General features: G+C 32.9%; 1 pseudogene; it reads right to left on the bottom strand.

Moving 5' to 3' along the window:
* Positions 1-3157: 3157 nt before the first annotated feature.
* Positions 3158-3301, bottom strand: LOC127546150 (uncharacterized; annotated as a pseudogene).
* Between the last annotated feature and the right edge of the window lie 3611 nt (positions 3302-6912).

Raw genomic sequence — 6912 nt, 5'->3', positions numbered from 1 at the left:
ATATAGCTCTCCCACTGTAATGAAAAAAAAAAAATCCCCAAGAAAAATTAAATCAAAAATAAAGACAGAGATAAAGAAACAGGGAATACTTCTATCTGTTTTTCAGACATAATCAGTTTCATCTGTGAAACTGATATCCTCTTTGGGTATGGATAGGATTTTTTTATCCTAAGTCCTTCAGAGTAATTGTACATGATTGTCCTACTGAGAATAATAGTCATTTTACACCTAGTTATTCCAGAACATTGCTATTACTCAGTGTACAGTATATTTCATTTTGTTCCTGGAAGACTTTCCAGGTTTTTTTTTTCCTGAGAGCAGCCTATTTATCATTTCCCAAAAAAACAATAATATTCTGTCAGAGAAACTTGCTTCAAAGATTTTTTTTATAGTTAGTATTGTTAATTATATCTCCCCCCCACCAATGTACTTCTCTCTCCTTTTACTCTGTCCATCTTCAAAAGTTTTTTGCTACTGATCACTTCCCAAATATGCTATCTCTTTTATTATCTTCCTCTCTTTCCATATCTCATTTCTTTCCTATTTTCCTGAAAGATAAGATAGATTCCTATACCCTTCTTCAGTGTGTATATTATTTCCTATTTGAACCAATTCTGATGAAAATAAAGTTCACTTACCTTCTCCTTTCCCTCTTCCCCTCCATTGTAAAAGATTTTTCTTGTTTCTTTTTTATGGCAGATAATTTGCAGCATTCCATTTCTCCCTTTTCCTTTCTTCCAGTACATTCCTCTCTCACCCCTTAATTTCATCATTTCTGTTAAAAAAATTATTCCTTCAAATTCATTTCACACATGCCTTCTGTCTATATACACTCCTGCCATAATAATGAGAACATTCTAATGAGTTACAAGTATCACGAGGATTGTAAACTGATAAAACTTATTAAGTTCCTTATGATATCACTTTCCTGATTATTTCCCTGTGCTTCCCCAGAGTTCTGTATTTGAAAATAAATTTTTTCCATTCAGCTGTGGTCTTTTCATCATGAATGCTTGAAAATTCTCTCTTTCATTGAACGACCACCTTTCCTCTGAAGGAAATTTTTTTCTTTTCCTTTAGAATTCACAGAACTTAGCAAAAATGAATCATACATTGATTATGAAAAACATATGAGCAAATATAGAAAAGTAGGGATTCTATACACTGTTTATAAATAACAATGCACTAATGCCAAATTTTGCAGGGTAGATGATTCTTGATTCCAATCCTATATCTATAGTCCTCTGAAATATCATATTCCAAGCCCTCTGGTACTCTAATATAAAAGCTGTTAAATCCTGTGTTATTCTGACTGTTCCACTATAATTGAATTGTTTCTTTTTTGGATGCTCACAATCCATTTTGATTATGACTTTAAGGTAGACCTAGAATTTAAAATTATCTCTCCTGGAACTATTTTCTAGGTCATTTGTTTTTCCAATGAGATATTTCATTTTTTCATTTTTTTTTTGGTTTTACTTTATTCCATCTTGATTTCTCAAAAAATTATTAGCTTCCATTTGCTCAATTCTATTTTTTAGAGAATTATTTTCCTCAGTGAACTTTTGTACCTCCTTTCCCAATTGGCCAATTTTGCTTTTTAAGGCATTCTTCTCTTCATTAGCTTTTTGTATTTCCTTTTACATTTCCCTCAATTCTTTCCCTAATTTTTCCTTTTTTTTCCCTTTATTTTCAAAGTTCCTTTGAATTGTTCCATGGGCTCAACCCAATTCTTATTTTTCTTCAACTTTTTTTTTATCATTTTCTGATTATGTGTTTTAATCTTCCTTGTCACCATAATAACATTCAGTGGTCAGAAACTTTTTTTTGTTGTTGTTTTCTGCTTATTTTCCTTTGCTATTACTTTTCTTTTAACTGTTAAAGTAGGACTCTCCTTCCAGGGTTGAAGATGCACTGTCCCAAGTTTTGTACAGCTGTTTTCAGAAATCCTTTTAGGAATCTGACCACAAACCCTCTTTTCTGCCCTGAAATTTTTAAGTGAATCCCTGCCTCACTGTAGATGTAAGATCTAGTTTGCTGGCCGGGGTTGGGGCTTTGCTGACAGGTGCTGCTCTGGGACTGTACCCCAGACTCCCACCCTGTTTCCACAGACCCTCTCGACTGACCTTCTGGCTCCTTCCTGGTATCCATGGGATGAAAAGTCCAGAAACCTCCAACAATGCTGCTGTTTCAGAAGTCTCACACTGCTGATTGTGGGGTCAGGCCTGGAACTGGGGCCAGGCTTAACCTGTGCTAAGACTGGGGTTGGGCTCTCATTCTTGTTCCACACTCTTTTCTGCTGATCTTCCAGGTCCTCTTTGGTATTTCTGGGCTGAGAAGTCTAAAAGCCACCAGGACTGCCACTGATTCAGAGGTAGGGGTGGGACCAGAACTGGGGTTGGGGCTAAAACTGTGGGATTGCATGCTGGACTCCCACCCTTATAGCACAGCAGACCTTTTCTACTGAGCGTCTAGATTGCCTGTGACTGGAAAATGTTGTATTCTGTCTTTTGTGATATTCTAGTGCCCTAAAAAATTTTAGAATCATTATTTAAAGGAATTTGGAGCATTTTGGGGGATAATTTGGGCAAGTTCCTGCTTTTACTCCACCATCTTGGCTCCACCCTTGTCCCTAGAATTCTACACAAAAAACAAATCACTAACATTTAAAAAAGGATTCTATTATTTTAAAAAATAGAAAATTACATAAAATGTAATAATACGGTTATATCAAAATCTATGAAATGTAAATTATTACTCAGAGACATACATAGACTAAAATGTATACATCAATAAAAAACAAAAAAGAGAAAGCTAAATGAATTAAGCATATTCTAAACATCTTTAGGCAAAAACTAAATCAATTAAATAAAAATAGGGGAAAAAATCAATTACTCAATAAATAAACATTGATTAGGCAACGACTACATGCCAGGCACTATTTTAAGCATCATAGATTAGAGAAAGACAAGAGACAGACAGAGAGAGCACTTCTTCTTCAAGGAGCTAATAATTTATTGAAGAAAATACAATACGGATATACACTATATAGAAGATAAATAAGAAATAATTCTCAAAGGGAAGCCATTGGAATTAAGAGGAAATGGAACAGTCTTTTTGTAAAAAGTAGTATTTACACTGGTTCTTTTTTTCCCAGGTTGGAGTGCCAATGCAATTCCCCACTACCACAAATTATGCAGTCAAGTTTCCCATATTTGGGGAAATCAAAGGCGTCAGCCCATACAGAATGCCCTGGAGAAACCATTTTCATGATCATGAATCACCCCTGCCAGGTAATTACTACTCTGGTTCTTAAAGAAAACCAGGTAGGTCAGTAGTTGGGGCATAAGAGTGAGAGCATTCCAGACATGAGGGACAGCCAGAGCCAAGATTGTCCATGGTCAAGATATGGATTGTCTTGTTTGTGGAACAACCAAGGGGCAAGTGTCACTGGATTGAAAATACCTGTCAGCAAGTGAGATGTAAGAACATGGACAAAGTAGGAAAGTGCTAAATTGTAAAGGATTTTAAATGACAAAATGAAAAATTTGCATCTTGTTCCTGAAGGTGACAAAGTAAAAGATAATGTTCAGAGCTCTGCTTTATTTTTTTAAGCATACAGTAGTCCTGTTAAATTTTGCAAAATACTCTGCTGAGAATTCTGCATAATATGTTATTGTGTTATACAAATACATTTATTTACAAACAAAAAAATTACAGCTGTGCAAATAAATTGCTTTTTAAAAATTTTGGGATAATTAGCTTTTTGCCCATTCCCTCTATATTTTCAAAGCATGTGTAAAAACCAATATTGGTAATAAATAAACAAACAAACAAATGAACAAATGAAACAAAAAATAAAAATAAATTAATAAATAGAAAGAAAGAATGAAATAATAAAAACAATCAACTTTGGTGTAGGAAAACTACTCTTTATGGTCAGTAGCATACAGCACTTTTAATAGATTCTCTCTTTCTAAATTTATATATATATATATATATAAATATATACATATGTATATATTTTATTCTTACACAAATATATATATGCATATACATATACACATACATATATATACAAAAGTTTGTCAGTTTACAGAAAGTACAGAAGTGTATATTTTAAAATCCACAATGAAGTATAGTGTGGGTTACTAGGTCTCAGGTAAAATGCATTTGAAGAAGTTAGATTTTGTAAAGAAAATAATTAGCAAATACCAAATGCAAAAACAAAGAAATCATTTTTTTCTTGGATTGGCATATTATTATACATAAATTCTAATGACAATGCACTAGGTACATTTGATTTCCCCCTACACACTGGTATTTGTATGGAAGCTTAAAAGTCCAGCATCTTTCAAATGTACAGAATGTCATGGTCCCTTTCAAAATATGTATTTTGTCAAAGCATATTTTGAAAGGGACCATGAAATTATGACAAAAATTAAATCTATAGCAAAGCTAACCAACAGTAAAATTGTTGAGGGATAAGATACACTAACAGTATTTGAGGGTCCCCAAGCCAGTGTCACAGGAATTCACAGCCCCAGTCTCAAAATGAGGTTGGCAAAAATGGGTTTATTTTCACTGAGCAGTTCTCTCAGTGGGCTCCTGATTAGAAAGTAGCAAAGATTGGGAATACAGAGTTCATTTACAGTTTCTGAAGACATACATGTTTTCCAATCTTGATTTTGATTGCTTTTGATTTAAAAAATATATACACTCTGTCATGCATGTACTCTCTCATTAATAGGCAAGATAGGAGAGAAAGGGAGTTCTTTTGGGGCTATATTGAGTTTTAAAATGTCCAATGAACACTCAATTTTAGATCACTCTACTAATCAATAATTTTGAATTTTGATAGGTGGGATTGTGAAATTAGAAATTAGGAGAGTGATTAGGACAGGAAAAAATTAGGATTTAGATTTGAGAATCATTAGCAAGGAGATGGTAATTAAATGTATGAAGGGTGAGGAGATCAACAAGTAAAGTAGTATTGGTGAAGAAGAGCCCAGAGTAGATATAAATATATCTGAAATAAATGAATAAACAGCAGAAGAGAAAACTTGAGTTGATATGAATACAACTAAAAATAAAAAATATAAATAAAACATATTCTTTCAACTAAATTAAATAATTAAACTAAAATTAACAATAAACAAAGAGAAAATCTAATACTGAAAAGAGAAGGCAAACCTGAATTTCCAAACTGAGAAAACCATAGAAGAAATCTAAAGAAATCACCAGGAATTGCTACATATAATACAATGTAATATATATGCTAATATATATTGGCTAACATATGTTATCTTTGTTAATATACTGAGAAATTATAAAAATAAATTTCACCTGCAAAAATATAAAATAACAAAAATAATGAAACAAGTGAATAGCATAAAAAGACCAATTTCATAAGTAGGTCAGACAAACCAACAGTGTTTTCCCTCAAAATGGTACAATCTTAACATATATTCATTAGAAAGTTTTAGGAAATATTTAAAGAACAAATTATACATACTTTACAGATTATTTCAAAAGACAAAAAAAGATGGGAGGTTACCACTTTTGGGGGAACAAATGTGGATTGATACCTATACCAAACAAAATTAATGCTAAAAATAAAATGTAGACAAATATTATTAATGAATATCAATGCAAAAATACAACATAAAATATCTGCAACTAGGAAACAGAAATATATGACAGAAGTTACCTATTAAGAACAAGTAGAGGGTAACTAAGTGGCAAAGTGGGTAGAGCACTTGCTCTAGAATCAGGAAGACCTGAATATAAATCTGACCTTAGATACTTACTACTTGGGTAAACATGAATAAGTCCCTTAACCTCACTTTGTCTCAGTTTCCTCATCTGTAAATTAGGTATCATAAAGTGCTTATTTTCCAGGATTGCTAAGAGCATAAAATGAGAAAATATTTATAAAGAATTTAGCATAGTGCCTGGAACATAGTAGATGCCAAAGAAATATTAGTTATTATTATTTGCTATTATTATTAAAAACAATATTATTATTATTAAAACAACCATTCCTACTTTTCCTACATAGTGGTGGTAATAGTTTTAATAATAATAATAAATATAATTTTGATAAAGCACCAAACACAAATTACCCAAAGTACCTGCATTTCCACAAATAATTGCCAAGAATCATTCATTTAAGGATTCATTCAGTTTTCATTGTACAAGCCACTGTCATATGCCTACTATTTCCTAGCCACGTATTATGTCTAGACAGATTAAAACAAAAATGAACCCTTGTATTCTTTGAGGGGAAACCACAAAGGATGAGTAAGCACAAAGTACAAAAATGATGTTTTTATTGGTTAAAACCAAAAAGTAAGTGCAAATTGTTTTGCAAGGAAGGATTAAATAAATTGGAGGAGGGGAGGAAGGAATCAGGAACATGCATTATGTATTTCAAGTCCATGCCACCAGAATCTAAGCATCAGAGGTGAGAGAGGAATGTACTGGGGAGAAAGCGAAAGAGAGAAGTAGAATGGTGCAAATTATCTGTCATTTAAAAAATAGGCAAGAAAAACCTTTTGTAGTGGAGGGGAAGAAAAGTGAAGGAGAGGATGTGTAAAACTGTCATCAGAATTGGCTCAAATAGGAAACAACATGTATATTCAATAAGGGTACAGAAATCCATCTTATCTTGGAGGAAAATATGAGGGGATTGGGATATGGGAAGTGCAGGTGAGTGATAAGAGAGAGGGCATATTGAGGGAGGGATTAGTCAATAGCAAAACATTTTTCAGGAAGCATAGGATGAAAGGTGAGAGAGAATAAATGGGGGGGAGTGAATTAGCAATATTAACTGTCAAAAAAGTTTTTGAAGCAAGTTTTTCTGATGGAATGCTATTGTTCTCTGGGAAATGATGAGTGGTGTGCTCTCAG

This window comes from Antechinus flavipes, chromosome 1, assembly GCF_016432865.1.
Source record: "Antechinus flavipes isolate AdamAnt ecotype Samford, QLD, Australia chromosome 1, AdamAnt_v2, whole genome shotgun sequence".
Lineage (NCBI taxonomy): Eukaryota > Metazoa > Chordata > Mammalia > Dasyuromorphia > Dasyuridae > Antechinus > Antechinus flavipes.
This window is presented reverse-complemented; position numbering and strand designations above follow the sequence as displayed.